This window comes from Aotus nancymaae, unplaced genomic scaffold (genome assembly GCF_030222135.1).
Source record: "Aotus nancymaae isolate 86718 unplaced genomic scaffold, 86718_ANA_hifiasm-v0.15.2.pri h1tg000029l, whole genome shotgun sequence".
In the NCBI taxonomy this organism is placed as follows: Eukaryota; Metazoa; Chordata; class Mammalia; order Primates; family Aotidae; genus Aotus; species Aotus nancymaae.
In genome coordinates, this window is record NW_026988442.1 from 4,144,478 (window position 1) to 4,166,890 (window position 22,413).

Here is a 22,413-nt window from a genome sequence, read left to right on the forward strand (position 1 = left end):
AGAAGAGTTGGAAATCCTCGGGTATCATGGAACCCTCAAATCCAAACCCAATGTGTGAAAGCAGCTGTTCTAAAAGGTGCCCTTCTCTAACAGGTGTAAACACTGACCTCATGGAAGTGATTGGAGGCCCTTTTACACCTTGCAAATCATATTGATTCTATCAGGAGTGAGCATACTTCAGCATAAAGAGCCAACACTGGATACCTTGAATCCATCGAGTAGTCTCTTTGAAGCAACGGAAATAAACAATCTACTTTTGTTGAGTTAGTGTCAGCTCTACGTATAGGCAGAACACACAGTTGTCTATGTGATATGCTTATTTATTTATTTATTTATTTGGAGACCAAGTCTCACTCTTGTCTCCCTGACTGGAGTGCAATGGCATGATCTCGGCTCACTGCAACCTCTGCCTCCTGGGTTCAAGTGATTCTCCTGCCTCAGCCTCCTGAGTAGCTGGGATTACAGGCACTCGCCACCACGCCCAGCTAATTTTAGTATTTTTAGTAGAGATGGGTTTTACTATGTTGGCCAGGCTGGTTTCGAACTCCTGATCTCAGGTGATCCGCCCGCCTCGGCCTCCCAAAGTGTTAGGATTACAGGTGTGAGCCACCATGCCCGGCCATGATATTCTTTTGAAATCACTAAAATCATTGAGAAGATAGAAGGAAAATAACATTTCCCAGACAATCTCAGGAAGATGTAGGCTAAGGTAAGCATATTGATGAAAACTTGGTATAGCTGTGATCAAGCAGCCAAATAAGGTGTTATTAAATCTCCTCATAGGAAAGCAGCTTATTATCTAGATAGCAAAAATGGAAACTGAAGATAAAAGTAGAGAGAATCAGCTAGAAGATTCCATGTGTAGGGTGGTCATATGTTACAGTGTGTTCATAACAATCTTGGTTTTATTCTCATTCTTCCAGTGTAATTAATAATACCCTGTTTACTGTGAAAATCTCTCAATTTAGGTTATAAATTACATAGGCCACATTGATGAGCTATCCTTGTTATATGCATCAAATGATCAGATTATGGGTATCCAGTGGTCTCTGGTCTTGTTGAATACTCTAGCTGTGTATTTGAACAGAGGAGGTATTCACAGGGGAAAATGCAGTATTTCCAGAGAAGGCAGAGGGATGAAAGAAAAAGTGTAACTCAGATAGTCAGCTTTAACATGGAAATATCACTTTCAAAGCAAAGAAAAATCATCAAATGAGAGATGTTTTTTACTTCTATAAAAGATAAAAACATAGAATCGCTTGTACACGAGATTTTATGGGCCGCTTTTGAACCAACTGACTTTATTCTCTGATAATGTAAGTGTAATGAGTATCAAATTGGAATGCCTTTTCATGTTGTGTTATGATGTGATTTTCAAAATGAGTTTCATAGAGAAAGATGGACAACTAATTCTGTTCGCTGCTACTTCTAGCTCAAAATACTCAGTATTGGGCAAGGAATAGAGGGAGAGGAAATGTTTTCCTGCCTGTGCTAACTCAGCAAGCCTCCGAAATGTCTCTGGGCATGCATGACAATCCATCACTCCTGTATGCTGTCTAGTTTTTCCTGCAGAAGGTCATTGCCTTTGACACTGTCCCACAGCTCTTCATTAGGCCTTATTCTGGTGAGGGCTGGAGCCAGGGAGAACACAGTTACACACTAGCCTCTGGCTTCCATTCTGGCCCTGGCAAGGCTACTCCAGAACAGAGAAAGAGACAGAAACCAAGCCATGAGCATTTGTTCCAGTCAGCTTTCTTGCCAATATGGGATCTGGTCCTTATTTGAACACCTGAGACTCTTTTCTTCATCTCATTGGTTTGGTCGTTTAGACAATGATTATCCACTGCCAGGTATAGGTAATATGGCTAACCCCAGAAAAAATACAGAACAATGACTATAAGAGATCCTTATCTGTAATAGCAATTTAAAATTCAAAAATAGAGAATATTCCTAACAATATTTCACCAAGTATGACCTTGTAGTTAGTGACACGTCTTACAAATAATCCTCCAACCCTAAAATTGCCCAATAAACCCATCAGGTAGGTAACATTTCTAAAGAGACAAGGAGAGACCAAATATTGAGCTTTGAATAAAACATACTGATGAGCAAAGTCAAAAGGGGAATATTGAACATTGACACATATATTCTGTATCTACAAAAACATGTCTCATTGTTTATGTTCATTAATCATTGGGGATTGATTGATTAGCCGTTGTGCTGCTAATTTTTTTTTTTTTTTGCTGTTCTATTTTTCATTTCACAATGATACATTGAAAAATAAAACTTTTCTATTAGAATCACAAACTTATTTCCTGTATCAAAAGTTGTGTCACAATCCTGGTTACTTGTGGATTCACCAATCAGTCCAGCAGTCATCTATAGAAATGAATCCTTGAGACGGGGGTGTAATACTATTTGAATCAATTTGTTCCCTAATTGCATTCTCACTGTTACTCATCATTTGTTGCCTCTTGGCACAGTGCAATTTTAGACAACGTCTTTACCATCACTTTCAAATATGCCTCCTCTTTCCGAAGGTGGTTCTTCAGATCTCTGTGTTATAGGGACCAGATCCAGGAAGCTCGAAAATGTATGGTTATGCTAAGCCCAGAACAGGTTTTGTTTGTTCCTAGACACCGATGGACTATTTGCTGTTTGTTATCCTATGTTATCTAGACTACAGAAAGACCAGCTCCATTCCAGACCCTATGGCAGGCATAATTTTCATTCTTTTTATATCACAACATTGAGGACCTATCTGAAATCTTATTCAAAAGTGTTTTCCAACATCTCTAACACCTGTCTGGACGTTAACAAAGCAGTGGAACCAGATCAAACTAATGGTTATTTTCTCTGCTCTTCACGCAATAAATGCCTTAGGTATCTGTCTAGTGTTTGATATTAAAAAATCCTGACACCATCCTATCCATTGATACTACTAGTATTTTGAGCTGCTAGCACGTTTGCCTGTTACGTCAAGGCATCTGAAAGTTTAAAGCTTGGCAAAGCAATGTTTTTCTTTTTCTTCTTCTATAATCCCAGGGTAAACATTAAGCAGACAGCATTTCTGCTTTGAGCATTAAAGGAAAAAAGAAGACTGAATTTGAAAAGCCTTCTAGTACACTTTGGGGATTTCGGAAAGTGTCGTTTGGCTGGGAGCTGAGTGGAGGAGCTGCCATTCTGTAGATGGGATAGGAGGAAAGCCGCATGGCCTCATTCATAACTTCACAGCTACTGCAAATATCAGCTGATGAATATTTATGTTTTCCCTGGCTTAGGCCCGAAAGACAAACAAGGGAAAAAAAAACGAAAGTTAGGAAAAGGTCGTCTGAACTCTGTGGGATTTTTTACCAGCACTTTCCATGCGCGAGCAGTAGCCCTGAATGAAGTCATTCTGTACAGGGGCCCTGCAGAGGAAAACAGTCTGTTCATTAGCGCCCCGCACTTTGTTTGAACCTTGTACATTCATGGGGTCCTGAAAGGGAAACTCTTTTTTTAAAAAAAAATCAAACACACAGGATATAGAGCTACCTTATTATTATTTTGGTAAATTATTGCAAATTGCTCCTCATCATATAGTGACTTCAGTGGTTCACTGAAAGAGCAAGTCAGTGAAGGAGAGTTAAAATATATATATATATTTTTTAAAGAGGGCCATTCCAGTTCAGGTTAATATTTTACAGAGTTACAGTTTCTAAAAATATTTTAAAGTCTATATAAATAATATCACTACATTACTACATATCATAGTAAAGCAAGTTATTTTAAAAAATGTACTCTAGATTTTTGTCTTATTTCAGGAAAAATAGCCTTCAAGCCCCACGGTAGGGCAAATAATCACAGCCTGATGGCTTGGTGTTTATTATTTAAATTCTGTTTTCCTTCTTTGACTTTTCTTGGGCCATCAGTGCTGCTTTCACCCTCTGCTGCCATCACCACCACATCCAGGCTGACCTGAGGCTATGGAAACAAACAAACAAGCAAACAAAAAAACAAGATGAGACATTTTTCTCCTTGCCAATATTTCCAGTATCAGTTTTGTTTTAGGAGAGGAGCCTCAAAAATTTGGCTGAAGTGAAATCTGTGACTGCCTCGTGGATTTCAGTGGAAGACACATCCTGGAATTTTCTAACATTTATGGAGAGGCAGGTGTCCTCAGTGGGGATCCCCAGAAATGTTCCCCTGTGATAAGGGGTGCCTAAGACTTATGAAGAAGGTACTTCCAGCAAACACAGAGAGGTGAGAGGGAGGAAACCAAACACAGAATGGAAGATGACAAGCAAAGGAAATGCCAGCCTGAGCTGGGTCCTGCAAGGAGCTCTGGGGTATATAGTTTCACCCCAAAATTCATTCCCATTTGAGGCTAAGCGCTGTCCATTTTGGAGTTTGGGGGTGCACTGGGTGACCAGCTGTCCTGGTTTGCCTGGCACTGTCCTGCTTTCAGCACTAAATCATCTTGAGACATCTTTTAGTCTTAAGCAAACTGGAATTGTTGGTCATCCTTGAAGGGTATAAAACCCCAGGTACCTCTGACTCTCTGGGCAGCAAAGTCGCTGCAGTTGCCTAATTATCAGTCTTCTGAATGGAGTTACAAGTGCAAGCCATGTGAAACACGTCTATTAAAGCTTGTGGATGGGCATATAGACACAACAAGAGCCTCTGAATGGAGCTCAGCCATCTTCCCTGTAGGAGACACTATCCTCTACCCAGTTTTCTAAGAAACAACATGGGGTTGATGGAGACTATTGCAGATGTGGGCTTGAGGGCAGGAGCTGCAGATGAGGAACGAACGCATTTCATTCTGTATGTCAACTTCTTAATCCTACTGGGACTTAAGGACTATGCTATGTAGGTTCAGGACTAGTCAAGATTTCCCAGCAGATTTGTAAAGGGAGCATTAGCACCTGAATTAAGTTGGCTATCAACCTGTAAGTATGAAATTTAGAGTGGACTTGAACAAAATCTCTGTAATTATCAAGTGGGTAGGAGGTAATGAAGCAATTGCCCATCACTGAGTCTCTCTTGACATGCTGCTTCTCAGGCTACTGCGAGGTTCAATTCTGAAGGTACATGGCATATATGTAATGAAAATTGAGGGTGAACATTCTCTAGCACTGCCCAGGATTGGTAGAATCCCACATTTCTTTTGATTTAACTTTCAAGAGTTAACAATAACTATCCAAAGTAAATAGTGAATATTCTTCCAAATTTACCTTTTTCATGTCCTCTGTTCTTGCCTTATAAATATAAAGGTGAGATATTTTTCTTGTATTTCTCTCTTGGCTTATAAAAATAAAAGATGGTGAGTGATAAGTTGATCCACTGACTGGCGTGGGCAGACATACTTGGTAATGGTTGCATGTATTTAACTTTGTATGTTGGCAATGATAACAGCCTCAGGTTTCATGTTTGCTTCTTGCCTTGTTCTGCCCAATTTTTCAAGTTCCTTATGGAGCAGCTCACTTAGATGATTTATTGTAGGAGTACTTTCTTCTGCCCAATGCAGTACATTCTCCACATGAAAGGGTATCTCACACAGCCCATGCTGCATCACTGCAGAGGAGAGAAAGAACCTGAAAAATTGGTTTCTTGCTAAATAGCTGTAGAAAAATTGCCCAAACAGTAAATATACAATTCTTACCCCTGCTTTCCTTCCTCCCTTTTGGAATCTCTTGTGTTTATTGCTATCATCTTTCCTTCTCTGTGTACCGAACGTTTAGCTCCCACTTATAAGTGAGAACTTCAAGTATTTGGTTTTCTGTGTTAATTCACTTAGAATAATGGCCTCCAGCTGCATCCATGTTGATGCAAAGGACATGGTTTTGTTCTTTTTTATGGCTGTGTAGTATTCCATGGTGTATATGTATACACATTTAATTTGTTCAATCCACCACTGACAGGCATCTGGGGTGATTCCATGCCTTTGCTATTGTGAATAGAGATCTGATTAACATGCAAGTGCAGGTGTCTTTTTGGTAGGACAATTCATTTTCTGTTGAGTGTATATCCAGGAACGGGATTTCTGGGTCAAGGAGTAATTCTATTTTTCATTCTTTTGGAAATCTCCAAGCTGCTTTCCACAGTGGATAAACTAATTTGCATTTACACCAAAGTATATAAGCATTCCCCTTCCTCTGCAACCTTGCCAACTTCTGTATTTTTGACTTTCTTACAGTAGCCATTCTGATTTGTTTAAGGTGGTATCCCATTACAGTTTTGATTTTCATCCTTCTGATGATTAGTTGTGATGCTGAATTTTTTTTTTTCATTTCTTGGCCACTTGCATGTCTTCTTTTGAGAAGTGTCTATTCATGGCATTAACTCACTTTTTAATGAGATTTTTTTTTTCCTGTTGATGTGCCTTTTCCCATTGTTTATTTTTGTCAACTTTGGTGAAGACCAGCTCGTTGTAGGTGTGAAGATGCTCTTTCTGAATTACTTAATATGAATATTTTGGAAAGGCAAATACTGATGGTTGAAGACATAACAAATTCACTAAAATTGAGAACCATAAAATTATGACTAAGCTATTAAAGTCATAGAGAAGTGAATTTATAGCATGGTAAAAGAATAATAATTATTGAAATGCCATCTTGAAAATGGTACAGATAAAAAATATGGCTAGGTTTGTGACATTTTAGTTCTTATTTTACTGTAGCTTTTGAGGTCTGAGGGAGAGCTTACCTAAGCAATTAAGCTACTAGTTAAGAAATTTTATGTACATCTTAAGACTTTATATGACTGATGAGAATAATTACCCAAGTACTTAACACAAATGAAGATTTTGAATTATGGCACATTGTAGGCAGAAAATGAAGACTTGTTGAATGAATGGATGTTTTTTCTACCAACAATGAATTTAGATGCAAAGAAATGGCATGACTAAATGTTCAAGATATTCCTGTTGCAGGAAATACATAAAAAGAGAGCAACTATTTCTAAAACAACATCTGTCAGAAATCGATCTGGTCAGATTCTACCTTCAAATGTACAGTGTCAGAACTAGAACAGTTATAAAGACTAACACACTTTGCTTTTTACTCAACCGACAACATTCTGTGACAATTTAGTTGTCTAGGCTGTCACGCTAATATCAAAGTATTTTCCACAATTAAAGACTAATTATATCATTTAGGGATAGCATTTTCTCTAGATAAAATCTGGCCTCTCTGTTTCCTCTTAACACCAACTGGATTATTACTTCAAATGGATAGCTGCAGATCAATTAAACCAAGCTTTGAATTTTTTTTAAGCTTTGCTGAGTTTTTATATTTTCCAAGCATAATCTTTATCATGTGGCAAAGCTTTAATTACAAGATTACAGAAAGCTAAAGACTTCTAAGCCTCTAGGGCTTTGCTCATATTTTCTTCTTTTACTGCCTATTTTCCTCAATCAACCTGGTGAATGGACGGTTAGTGGGCATCAATCGGGTTAATGCTTATGCTCTCATAATTGCTTTTTCTTACTGACTATGCTCCATAGTGACCCCCTTTTCTTGGGCTCCTGAAGCTTCCCATCACCATCTGATAGTATTGTGCCATAATTTCTGACTTTATGTATCTATATATCCCCGCCAGGATGCTGAGCTGTTTTTGGAATCTTCCTTTGTCTTTCGGTTTTCCACAATAGTCTGAGTTTATTTTTAGCACAGTACCTTACATAACAGACATACAGAAAATAATTGTTAAATAAGTAAATTTTATTAGTGGACTAGAAGCCTACAGAAAGGCAGTAAGGAAACCACTGAGAAGATAAATATTAATGTGGAAAACTGGCTTTCATTGTTGTGAAGGTTTTTAACAGTTTTTCTCCCCCTTCTCAGTTTACCATTACTCCTGGCATCATAAATTCAAGTCAATAAGTGTTCTGCCTACATGGGGCAGTATTTGAACTCTTTGGAGCAGAGATGTCACCTAGGTTGTGAGAACAAATGTATGGCTGCATGAAGGTTGATGGGAATATAATTTTTAAGCTTGAAAAAAGAGACAGTGCTCAGAACTGTGAATTCACTTATTTGTATTATGTAAGCTACCAGAAAAAAATTTTAGAGGCATTTCATGAGGATAAAAATTCATGTTAAAACCATATTCAAAGATTGCATCAAATGTAAGCCCAGTCCACTGTCCATAATTTTTTGAGACAGGGTCTTTCTGTGTCAGATAACCTAGAGTATAGTAGAATGGTCACAGCTCCCTTGAACTTCTGGGCTCTGGCAATCCTCCCACTTCACCATCTCAATCAGCAGCTGAGACTACAGGCATGAGTCACCATGACTGGAAAATTTTCATTTTTTGTAAAGATAGGACCTCGCTTTTTTGCTCAGGCTAGTCTCAAAGTCCTGGCCTCAAGCAAATCTCCTGTCTCAACTTCCTAAAGTGGTGTAGATTCATAGAGAAGTGATGAGCCACTGTGCCTAGCCTTACTCTCTGTAATAAATTTTGATCCTTAAAATATTCATAATATAACCAACTATTCATATCGCACTAAAAACTTAACCATTAAGTTTCCATTATTTAAAAATATAAGATATTTTGAGTCAGGAGTCACTATTCATTTTACTTTATTTACTTTTTTTTTTTTAAACAAATTCATTTGTATAAACAAATCATGTATGAGGGCAGAATACTTTTAATTTTATGATTTTGAAAAATATATTCCAGACTACAGACCATTTAAATGTTGTTGTTATAATCTACATACAGCAAAATTTACTCTTTCTGTTGTACAGCTGTGAGAGTTTTTACTAATACTTACGGCTGTGTAATTATCATCTCAATCAAGATATGAAAGTCTTCTCACCTCCTAGTCCCCTAAATTCCCATATGTCCTTTTGTGGCCAACCTCTTCTCCCACCCTAGCCCTACCCACCACTGATCTGTTTTGTAACCCTATAAGATATCCCGTTTCAAGAATGCCACTAAATGGAATAATACAGTATGTAGCCCTTTGAGACTGGCTTCTTTCATGTAACATCATAATGCCTTTGAGATCCATCTGCATCGTTAGGTGAATCACTAGTTCCTTTGTTTTTATTGTTGAGTAGCATTTCTTATGCCATAGTTTATGTATCTCTTACCTGTGGAAAGACAAGGTTTTGGTGATCACACCTAAAGGAATTATAAATGGTCATGCATAATTTTATTTTGTTCTGTTTTGTTTATTGAGACAGGCTTTCTCTCTGTTGCTCAGGCTGAAGTGCAGTGGTATGATCACAGCTCACTGCAGTCTTGGCTTCCTGGGCTCAAGCGATCCTCCCATCTCAGTGCCCCAAGTAGTTGGGACTACAGGTGCACACCATCACTGTCTATCTCTTAATTTTTGTACAGATGGCATCTTGCTATGTTTCCCAGGCTCATCTCGAACTCTTGGGCTCAAGCAATCCTCTGTCTCAGCCTCTTAAAGTGCTGGAGTTACAGGTGTGAGCCACCATACTTGGCCCATAGTTTTTTTTTTTTTTTTTTAAACATTAATTTTCATTGCTCTTGTGTAAATACCTAGAAGTAGGGTTCCTGTGTCATATTGAGGGTATATTTAGCTATATAAAGAAATCGTCAGACTGTTTTCTAAAATGGTTGTGCCATTTTTTTATTCCCACTAGCAATATAAAAGATTTACAATCATTTTGAATACTTTAATATTGTAAGGACGTTAAAAATTAAAACATTCTTATGGGTACGTAGTGGCATCTCAGTGTGGTTTTAATTTCCACTTTCCTCTTTAGTACCACTATAGAACATTTTGTTCTATTCAAGTCTTTTGACTATTTTTAAATTCAGTTGTTGGCTTTCTTATTATTGTGTTTTAAAAGTTGAATATATGTTGGGGATACAAGTTCTTTATCAGATATGTAATTTACAAATATTTTTCCTAGTTCATAGCTTGTCTTTTCACTCTCTTCGCAGGGTCTGTTAAACAGCAGAAATTCTTAATTTTTGATAGTTTCTATTTATTACTCTTTTCTTTAATGATTACACTTTTGATGTTCTATCCAAGATTTCTTTGCCTAACTCAAGATCATGAAGTTTTCCTCTTATGTTTTCTCCTGGAAGTTTTATAGTTCTATGGTTTATTTTATTTTTTTTTATTTTGAGACGAAGTTTCACTCTTGTTGCCCAGGCTGGAGTGCAATGGCGCAATCTTGGCTCATTGCAACTTCTGCCTCCAAGTTCAAGTGATTTCTTCTGCATCAGTCTCCCAAGTAGCTGGGATTGCAGGCATGCGTCACCATGACCGGCTAAGTTTCTTTGGTTTTTATTTAGGTTTATGATATATATTTAACTTTTATACAAAGTGCATAAAAATTTCACACAAGATGAGAACTTTGAGTTGAGGTTACATGTGTTTTGAATAATCATTTCAACAAAATTTGTTGAAAATATTATCATTTCGCTATTGAATTGCCTTTGTACAAAGGCAGAAAAATAACGGACTCAACGTATGGGTCTATATCTGCACTCCCTAATCCGTTCCATTGGCATATGTTGATTCATTTCTCAAATTCTACAGCAGGATAATTCTTTTTTGAACCTCAAAAATGTAAAAATAATTTTTCTTATAAAAGGAGACCGGAGAGCCTTTTGTATCCTTGGCGAATTCAGCTAAACTTTCCGAGCTCTGTTTCTTTATCTGTGGAATGTGGAATTGCATTAACAGAAACCTAAAGTCCTGCTTTTTTCTTCTTTTCCTCTTCGCTTCTTTTCCCTTTCCCCTTCCCGCAGCCTTCTCAACCCTTCTCACCCTTTCTCCCTCCGTTCTTCCCCAACCCCCACATTCGTTCTCTATCTGGTCAGTAGATGGTGCTGTGCTGCAAGACATATATTTGCTGGTTTCTTAAAATTTTTAAATATCCTATTATGTCATCTGTTAATTGTACGCCTATGACTACACTTTGAGAACTGATCCTTAAATTGTTAATGGAACAACGATGTTCACACCCCTCGCTCTTTGAGAAGTGAAACTCCAGCCATGAGTCTGGCTACTTAAACTAGGTACACTTCTTCACTGGAAAATTTGTCAAGAGATAAAGGCCTTTGATTAAGAAGAAATATTTTTAAAAAGCAATAGTGGGTAGTGACCTCGAAAACCCCAAAAGTCCCTCAGTCTTGTGTGACATTTGAGTCAGTGTGTGTTTACACAAGGACAAAAAAATGGATGGCCCTGAAGAACATAGGATAGGAAGCCCCTTTGCTCAAAATAAAATACCGAGGTTAATTTGTTTGTGAATCACAGAGCCAGCTGTCTGCCTGGCCCAGTATGACTTCTGTGGTGACAGCTGTTTCTACCAAGATTTGACGGGTGGGAACAAGGGCAGAGCTGGTGGTTGCATGATGGGATGGAAGTGGGAGACGGATTGCAACTATGGACTCTGGTTTCTTCAAAAAGGAAATCCATGGGTTTTTACATATTCTCAATTGAACTTGTCGTTTCTTTAGTTGCACATAATGCTTTTACTTCCCGGGAGAGAAGAGGTGGGTGTGCATGGATAGTTGTTTCTTCATGTCCCCTTAGGTTACAATTTAATGACGGGCGTTTAATTTTCCACAAGTTTAGCAAACTGCGGAGGTTTCCATAAAGGGCACTAAATTTGCTTGCAAAAAATCCAGTCTGTATTCTTCTGACCCAAAAACCCTGAGGGTGCTGTGGACTCATGTTTCCTAGAGCCTGGTTTTCAAAAGACCAAATGAAAGGCCCTTCTTGGGGTTTATGGCATCATCCTGGCATTTCCATGTATAAATAATAATAATGTTCATTTGATAGTGCTTTATGGTTTTGAAAAGTAATTTTTACCAACATATGCAATTATCCCTTTGCTTAGAAAGTAGATATTTGAATTAGGGCATTGGAGGTCAAAGCCAGAAAAGGTCAGTGAGGAAGAAACACATAGGTTACTGGTGACATCTATTCTCATTTAGGTCTCCATTTGGGTGTTTCGACTTAACACAATTGAGCTTCTGCATCCATCCCCTATCCACTCAATTTCCCATCCTTTTATTTGCTCAGCCCCCAAGCTTTGGAGTTATCTTTGATTCTCCTGTTTCTTATTCTACGCCTGAGCTACAAGCAAAACCTGTTGGAATTGCCTTTAAAATACAGTGTATTCAGAATCCAAAAACTTCTCACTACCTCCGTTGGTACACCCTGGTCTGATCCACTATCATCACTTACATGAATTAGGACAAAAGTTTTCTAATAGAATTCCCTGCATCAGCCCCTGTCCCCACTGTAATTTCAGCACAGCAGCCATAGAAATGCTGTTAATAGGTAAACTGGACCTTGTCAAGTCTTGGCCCAGAACCCTTAAAGGCTTTTCATCTCACATTGAGGAAGTGCAAAGACCTTAACAGTGATCTACGCAGTCCTGTGTGATGTGACCTCTTCTATACTTTGGGATAATAGTTCCTGTCACTGACTCTTCTCTTACTCACTGCTGTTCTCCTGACTCCTCCTCAGGTGTTCCAGGAGAGCTTCTCTCTTAGGATCTATTCACTTGTTCTTTATCCTTAAATGCTCCTCCCCTAAATATGATTCTCACTCTCATTTCCTTCACATCTTGACTCAACGTCACCTTCTTACTGTGGCCTTCCCTGGCTGCTCTACTTAAAATGAGATCCTCTCTAACACTTTCTGACCCTTTCCTAGCTTAATTTTTTTCCTTCAGCACTTACTACAAACACAATTTGCACTTAACTTGTCTTGCTTAACTTCCTGGAATATAAACTTCACGAGGGCAGGAATTCTTGGCTATTTTATTCATTACTCTATTTCCAAAGCCCAGAGCAGTGCTCGACACAAAAGGGACACTCAATAACTGTGACTAAATAAATAAATGAATGCATTCTCCACCTTGTTTTCATGGTACTTGTGAGGCTTTGCAAGTACCAACCACCAAAGAGAAAGACTAATGCTTGACTAGATTCTTGGAGAATAAAACTCAATGCTCCACCATCATTTCGTGAAAAATACAGTTTGATAGTCTAAATTCTAGATTCTGACTCAGAAGTCCTGGAAATCCATATTGATGTATTCCTCAAGAAATTGTAAGTCTTAACCAGATCTGGAGGCCCATTGGTCTAAAGAACAGTTTTCCTTTAATTCAACAAATATTTATTGGCTATATTCTGTATTTCAGAAATTATGCCAGGAAATGGCCCTGGACTGAAGTCTGGTAGGAGAGACAGATGTGTAAAATTACACTTGCCATGTAGTATAACAAGTGCTTTCCCGAGGTGTTTATTAATCGCAGGGGTTGTGAAAGACTAAAAAAGAATAGATCTGAAATGGATCTGAAGAATTCTCAGAGGAAGTGACTCACATTGAAGAGGGAGTGACAAAGCAGGTAAGGAATATAGGGAACGGTAGTTAGGAAAACGTCTTGGCCTCTGAGTTCAAGATGATTGCCAGGTTCCTGAGTCATGCCTTATACCAATGAAGGGGGCAAAGTTAGACAACCATCTACCTCTGCAAGAAGTACCGACCTTTCTTTTTGTAGCCCTTTCTTCCAGGATTTTAACTGTACTGAGAGAATAAAAATATATTTCTGGCTTATTTAACTGATTCTTCTTTAAAAAGAGTATAATGAGATCATTTCTAATACTGAATAACTAATGATATTCTGGGGTTTCACATTTCAACAACAAGGCAGCCTTTATCAACAAAAAACAAATTAGTCAGGCATGAGTGACAAGCCAGCAAGGGGATTTTCTTTTGGGCTTGAATCTTCAATTTTCCTTGAGTCACATCACACTTGGGAGGACCTTAGGGTTGGTGCTAGACTTGGTCTCTGGTGATTGTCTGCCAATTCATCACAATGCTGGGGGAAATGATAACCACTCTTGTCTCGTCCAAGCTTCGCTATAGGTCTTAGGCCAATGCCTTTGTTTTTCTGTGCTGCAATTACTCAATTTTTAAATACCATATTTGTGTAGAGCACTGTGCTTTGCTCATTTACATTAGTCAAGGTAAGTAGTGTTTGCTGCTATGACAATCCCCAGGTCTCAGTACCTCAAAACAATAAAGTTTTTTCTTTGCTTGTATCATGGTCCAATGTGAATTCCAAGAGAATGAGGATGGGTCTGTTGTTTGGACAAGAGCCTCTGCTTTGTGCATCCATTCAGAGATACAATTATTTTCATTATGAGCCTCTGCAAGATCCAGTCATGGCTTCAAAAACTGGCCTGACATCTTTCAGATAGCAAATAAGGAGCAAGTGGAACAGGCATTCACTTTAATATGCCTTAAACCAAGAGTCAACTAATTTTTTTCTGTGAAGAAACAGATAGTACATATTTTAGGGTCTGAGGGCCACCTAATCTTTGTTAAAAACAACACAACTCTGGCGTTATAGTGTGAAAGGAGCTTTAGACAATACATAAATGAGTAGGGGTGGCTATGTTCAGATGAAACTTTATTTACAAAGACATGTGATTGGCCACCTTCGCCTTGTAGGCTATAGATTGCAGATCCCTGCATTACACCAAAAGGTGTGTCTTCTATTCACAATCCATTGGCAAAAAACAATCATATGTCCCCATCCAGATACAGAGTGTCAGGGAAATATATCTTAGCTGTGTGCCTAAGAAACTGGTGAGCATTTAGCCAGTCTCTGATGTATCATAAATTAGGAGTAGGATGTTTATTGATTATTTCCCAGACGGTGGACACACGGTTCTCTACTTCCAACTTGTTCAAAGTCAAAAATTTTCCTTTAGAAGACATGATCTCACAAGTTTTCTAAGCTTCTTTACTCTTGATTCTGCGTAACAATGAGGATGATTTGCTGAAAATCACCTCAAAAGAGCCTATGTAGACCAGGTGGGAGGGTCTGCTCCTAGGAAAACAATAAGTATTATCTCAAGTAGGTGACTGAAGTACAACATGCTATTCACTAGTAACAAGCAATGATAACTGGATGGCAAGAATAAGAATCACTCTGTGTTAACTCAACTTTCAAATTCAGCCAGGAGCTAAAGCTTGTCTATGTATTGGTTTCCTTTTTTGTCTTCTTCCAAAGCCCCTGGAGATGGATGAAAACCTTGCTCTGCAAGTATGCATTCAAAAATCTAATTATACCAGCGGTAATTTAGTATGTGGTAAAGTATCTGTTTCCTTGCATCTCCAAAGGCCTCCCACTTGATCTACTGTGGACTCAGAAATAAAGGGTTCTTTCAATAGCCCTGTGAATTAAGCAGAGCAAATATTTGGCTAAAAATAAGGTTAGGGAAGGCTTACTCTATAGAAGTTACAAACATCTCACAATCCTTGTTCTCAAACTCCCATACTTTATAATTGTTTGACAGATTAAGTGCAAACAGTCATGCCTCCAATTCTCCACTGCTCCCCTTGCATCTGGCTGGCCTAGTTACTTATTTTGGCCAACAACATGATAGAAGTGATGGTGGAGACTTGCTTGCTCCACATTCTCTTTAAACTCTTCTGCTCCCATGTGCGAAAGCCTAGGCTTGCCAGGTAGGAGATGACAGAGAACATGGAGTAGAGCTCAGATGTCTCAGATGAGGCCTTCTTAGTCTAGCCAGCCTGGCAGTGAAGCCTCCAGATGTTTGAAAAGCTTAACAGAAACATGGACCAGATTAGCAGGACTACGCAGGTGACCTGCAGATTTGGGGGTTGTTACTCAGCAATAGCTAACTGGTAGTGTGTCAATTATGCATGCCTTTAGTTTTAAGAAAAAAACTTGCTCACAGGGGTTGGGAAGCAGGGGCTTATTTATCTTTATAATAGGAAGAATAAAATTAGATACAGGGCTGGTTCAGTGCTTCGAAATGACATAAATGAATCCACTAATCACATCTTCTGCAACTTAGTTTGCTGGATTTCATTCTGTCATTGGTAGCAACATGGTTGCCAGATGGCTGATTCATCTCCAAAATTATAATGGTGTTCAAGGCGGTCTGAAGAAAGAAGGGAAAAGGGCAAAAGAGTGTGACGGCTGTTCCTTTTAACCAGAGAAGTAAAAGGTCTTCTTGAATCCTCATTTCAAAAGATTTCTGATTTTGTATCATTGGGTTAAGCATGCTACATGGCTGTCCTTGGCTGGAAGGTGTTTAGGAAAGAGGAAGTTGTTATCTGCCACAAGAAATCAACAGATGGTGACTGGTAGGCTATGTTTCCAGAGGATGATTTTTCAGAGAAAGTCTCACAGAGGTGGTAACTTTGGGCATGACAAACGGCTTCTCTGGTAGGCAAGATGGAGAAGGGCATTCTGCTAGAGACAGTTGCATATTCCAAGGTACAGAGCAATGAAGGAACATTCCTATATGAGAGCTTCAAATCTATAATTGAGGCCCATAAAAGGGAAATTATTCATCAAAGGTAATACAACTAAAGATTGAGTGAGCAGGGTCAATCTTTAGATTGTAGTTCAGGGTCTTACCACACCTGGAAAAAGTAGAATTAATTCCCAGGATGTCAGAGTTTCTTGTTTATGTCCCCTTTATTGGGGGACATCACACTAAAATAGAGTCACACTAAATAGAGTGACTTTATCACACTAAATAGAGTGACCTTATCACACTAAAATAGAGTCATCATTTTACTAAACAGTAGATCTAGCGGTCACATTATTAGTTGGCGAAATTGTGCATATTACTCAACTTTTTGGCCTGAGTTTTTCCCAAAATACTGCTAAAGACATCACTCAGTTACTCAGAAAAATCACCTCTGATTCACCCTGTTTATAGACATGAGGTTTTGAGATCTATTCATTTCACATCAATAATCCCTCACATTCATCCTGTTGGTATCAGCCAGCGTAAGCCTCTATTACCTCTCAAAGATCTAGTGTAACAAGCTAAGTACCTACCTATTTTCTCTGTCCCCTCAAATCAAGCCTGCATTCTTTCCAAAGCCCACTTCAGCCAGGCACTATTGGGCTCAATCCTTTGCCTCCCACTGCCTCTCTAAGTACCAATGTCTGAAAGTCACTCCAGAAATTTTTATCGCTTTATCTTGAGAGAGACCTCCCATCTTCCGGTTTGTTTGGGAGACTCCCAGATGGAGGCTTTTGTCTTGGGGTCCAGTCCAGTATAGCATTTGTTCTGACCTGTCACTCTCAAAACTTAACAAGTTGGGATGATAAATTACATGACGCTTTTAACTATTTCCTTTTTTATAGGCTTTATTATTCTCTGAAATTACTGAGTTATTTATTGGAAACACTTATACCAGTCTTCTCAATGCCTGGGTTTCCCTTTTATAAGACTTAAGTGAAAATGAAAGATGTGTGTCTGCATGAGGGGAGAAGAGAATGAGAGGTGTGAACCAGCAAGCGGGAAACAATGTTAAACTTCTACCCAGCTGAGGGAGACAGTGCACCAACAATTCTTATTTAAACGTTGTGGCTGCTTTGATGTTTTTCATTTTTATTCCATAATGTTGCTCCTACTATTAGGGGTAAAGAAAGGCTTTGTTCTTCTTGGTCAAAGGAAGAATGATGATTTGCTCCCTTCTTTTGGGGGTTGAAGAAGAATATAAACTGATGGATGTGATAAGAAAAGAGGACCAGTTCTCTTGACCTCTTGGGTGGCAGGTGCAGGCTTGCTCTGCAAATTCATCTGGGAGATTTTTACTAGCAGGAACTTTCAGTCATCTGCAGTTTTTCATATCTGGGGAGATGAATCTGCTAGAACATCTATCTGTCTGAAGTCATGGGGCATGAGAGAAGAGCATCCAAGAACAAGAGTGTCACAGACCCTGAGTTGTTAGAACCCTGAGTATTTCTCCCCAAGGATGCCTTTTGCACTCGTGGTAACTTCAGTCTTAATAACCCTCACTAATTTCCTCAGCAATACTGTGGATCACAGGAGGCTAACTATGGTTTATCATTAAACAAAATACAAAATTCATTCTCAGTTCTAATCAGCAGATTTACATGTATACGTGAGTAGTGTCTATGCCAGCACTGCTGTGAAAGAACTCTAGGCAAACATGCTCTAGGTCCCAGAGGCAGTCTCCCTTTGCAGAGGAGGTGCACTCTCCATCTGCAAATAAGCTGGAGGCAGGTGCAATTATTACCATAGGACAAATTTGAAAAACGGTCCGGAAGAGTCAGAATTATACCTGGTACTGGAAGTCATCCCAGATTAGAAAATTAAGTTTGGATATGAAATTAGCGCTTTCTTTAGAAGAGAAAAGCAGAAATAAGTAAGTTGCCGGTTGCTATCTGCTAAGAAATCCTTGTTTTTCTCTACTTCTGGCATCTTTTCTTTTTCTTATTTACTTACTATTTTTTTTTTTTTGAAAAGGAAGTAACTCAGTACAGCCAAAAAACAGATACATACGAAAGGGGATTTACCAAAGGTAACAGATGTTTTTGTATTTCTGAAGAGGTGTAAGGTTGAATCATGCCTTTTAAAGCTAGAGATATGCACAGATTACCACCCTATGGGGGTTATACACACTTGGGGGCTTCCTGTCAATTTCATATTTTTTTTTGAAGTATAGTATTTCAGCAGTGAAAGGAAACAGAAGCAGCTAATTCTGAACCTAGAAGTTCTTTCCTGACCCCTTGGTACCTAGGCACAATAGGGTGAGTTAAAGTCTAACTCCTTATTTCCTGTCTTTTGTTAGTTTTACTCTGACACCTAAACATACTTCAATGTGGACCTTTGTATGGGAATGCCTTTGATTTTTTTTTCCACTCCAAAGGTATGCCAGCTAAGAGAGGGAGGAAAAGAGGATAAAGTTCTAATCATATGTAATGTGTATCTTAAGAAATGATGTACTGCTTTAAAAAAAGGTGCTGGACTGGCGACCTTGCAGTGCTCTTCTCTTAGAGTTAGAGAGAATCTAAACTTCAGAAAAAGGGTGTCTTCCCAATCCTGTGAAGCATGCATGTGCCCACAAGAAACTCCCACTGCGCAGGTAAAGAGCCACATGGTTGCTGGGTCCATATCCTGTCTTTGTGAAAGGAGGCTGAAGCTGTGGCCCTTGGGTTTGGAAAAGTGAGAGCAGTATAATAAATGCTTCCCTTGAGCTAGCTGACCTAGTTACCTGGCCAGTCATTTCAGTGGGTCATCAGTTGAGTATGACTAATGGGCCATTAGATTTGAAACGTTTTTGCTTAATGTGGTCTGTTCATCTGCCCTTTATTGGGAAAGGTTCCTATTTCCACTCAAATAAGTGGAAGGGGGATGTCTGGCAGGGGGATGATACATAGGCTTTAGTTAAGGAAAATGATGGAAAAGCAAATAACAGGCAAGGGTGAGTAATAGTGATTAAAAGAGTTAAGCAATAGAGTTAACATTGTGCTCTCATGACCACATGTTTAATAGAGTGTGATACATACTTGTGATGCAGAAACCTATAAACTTGCAATTACTTTATGGAAAACATATTGACTACAATGTATCAGTTACATTTTAACACATACACGTGCATATATTTCTTTGTAGGTATATATGTAGTGTGTGTGCATGTGTGAGTGTGTGTATGTAAACTTGGCAACCATTTGCTTTAAAGGCCCCTATTATGTTATTCTGTTGGTGTTCTAATTTAGTATTATGATTTTAACAGATACATTAATTTCTCTTCCATGCTGCCTTACAGCTATTATGTGAAGTTTAATAGAAAACATTCTCTATATTCTATTAACACACACTCAACCTATGCTATTTGGTCGTTTATGGACAGACAAAATTAATAAAAATAATCTATTACAGTGTTAAAGCATAATTTTCAAAAAACAGTAAAATCATGGCTCTCATGCAAATATAAAATGAATGCATGTCAAAGATTTTATTTGACTCATTAACAAATAAGGAGAACAGTAAGATCTAGACTGGTTCAAATGAAAATTTGACTTGCAGGGATTTATATAATTCATTTGCATTGCTATGGACAAGAATCATCCACATTGCTATTCATTTTCTACAAATCAATAGCCATCCCTAAAGAATTTTAAAATAGCCAAGAATTTTTTTAATGTCATTTTCAGGTTTTGAGTACATTTTCCAGAAAATTGTTTCTATTGCCTTCTTCATTAATTCAAGTACTTTTGAGGATCAACTTATGAGTATACATGGGAGACTGGTGTATATAAATGCTGGTAAATAAGAGAAGGTGTTTGTTCCTTAGGAGCTCAATATTAACAAAGAAAGAGAGGGATTCACTCAGATAACCACAGTTTATTTGATATATGCCAATAAAATCTTAATGAATCATTCTCTTATGAAGAGGCACGTGTGGCTCTACAGAAGAAATATTGTTTGAACAGAGTCTCACTGGTTGAGACAGCAAGACAAAGGGGGTGATGGTTGGGGGGGTTAAAAGGCAAACTTTTCTTTCTATCTAGAGAGACTAGAATACCAAAAGGTTCAGAGGTATGAAAAAGCAAGGCATACTGCACATATCAACAAAAATCCAGGGCACTACGAAGGGACATTGCTGGGAGGTGTAGTTCTGAGCTAAGAAAGGCAAACTTAACTGATAAACCACATTACACTAAAGGAGATGGAGGACTAGTTGTGAATTTCAAGCAGGAGTAAGCTGATAACTTCCATATTTAGATTCACACTACAAAATAATGTAAGTTTGTATCAGGAAAATTGGTTAAAAACATTATTACAATATACAAGAAGAAAGGGTCATTACCCTGCCCCAACATTCTAACACTTTGAGGGGCCGAATTATGTTTGTTTTTGGAGAGGGGGCTTTTTCTTCCTCTCTGCCTAATTTCTTTGCCTTTACTCTTTCCCCCCTCCCCTCCTTTCATTTGTCACTTCCTTTTTCCATCCCTCCACTCATTTCTCCCTCCTTCCTTTCTCTGTCTTTGTGACCCTGTTTCCACTAAGTTTAGTGGACTAGGAAGCACCTGTTGCTTGTTTAAATTACTGTGATCCCTCGTGTAGAATCAGAGTGATCCTGGGTGGTTCTCTGATTCTCAAGACAGTCCTGGACGAACAATAATACATTCTTACACTCTGATTCTTACTTTAAAATCAGTTGCTAAAGCACCATGACATCATCCTAAGCAAGGTAAAATACAACTGCAGTTTACTGCTTTATAATTATAACATGCCGGCCGGTTTTCCCCAGCCCTCTTTGAACTCTAAGCCCTTTGCGCCAACGACAAGGTATTTGCAGGTCAACTCCCAGAATGAACTATTTCCACAAATGGCTAATTTGGTCTATTTGTCTTGACTTGTGCTAATTTCCTTTCAGGAGATAAAATTTTTCTGACCATATTAATTTTTTTTTTCTTTTTAGGTGGTAGCGGTGGGGACAGATGAAGGAGGGAGCTACAGGAGTATTCATGTGACATCCAGTAGTCTAAATTGATCACAGTTCCATCACAACACCCAGCTTATTCAGTGAGAGTGATTTTATCCAAGTCTCTGCCTACCTATAACCCAGTTAAGACAATTCACATTCAAGTGTGATCAATAACAAATCCATCTAACTTTCTTTTCAAAGTAGGAGATTATTAACCAGCAAAAGTTTCAAGTTGAGTAAATTTGGCATATTACATAGAAGGAGAAAACGTAAGGCAACTTCACAGGAAGATGTTTGACCACTTAGTATCTACTGCACTTAAAAATAAGATCATTATTTTTAAGACAAGATCATTATCAATAAGAGTAATTCTAGGCTAATCTAAAGCAATGATCTCATGGTAGCTGTAAAATGGTTGGCTCTGTCTTAACTATTCTAGGGTCAGTTTTTATGTCTGTGAAATAAGGGGGCTAGACCAGAATAAGGAGAAACATAAGCCATGAAAAATCAGAAAGCTACCATCATATTATTCCTTTTCAAATATGACAGTAAACACACACACACACACACACACACACACACACACACACACAAACAACCTAGCTGAAAAATGTATGCAAGTAATACATGCTCCTGGTGTAAAAATGAACACCCCAAAACAGACTAAACTCTGAACTGGAAACCCTTTGCTCCAATGACTTGCTCCAAACCATAACAACACAACATCCAATCACACAGATATTGTTATAAAGTAATAGCAGAAGTGCCTTCTACACCATTAGGACACCTAGTTCATTTCTCAGAGATAATTAAGGTTAATTTCCTGCATATCTTTCTGAAAATATTCTTAGGGCATTGTGTTAGTTAAGGTTCTCTGAGTTTCAGCAAACAAAAAATAAACTCTGGCTGACTTACGCCACAAAAAAGAATTTACTGGAACGATGTTGGGGTGTTTTGCGGAATTGAGGGAGGATTAAACCCCTTAGCCTTTGGAAAGAGTAGTCTGAAGGAAAGTTGTGAGACACCCCAGCCCCATGTGTCAGACAATTGCCATTAGTATGACTTGGCTACAAAGAATCCCAGCCTCTGGTGTTTCTGTTTTAAATTTTAAATATGACGGCCAAGCTAGGTTGGACCTGTGAGATGTATATGACTGGATGTCTGTGGGTGAAGGGATTAGA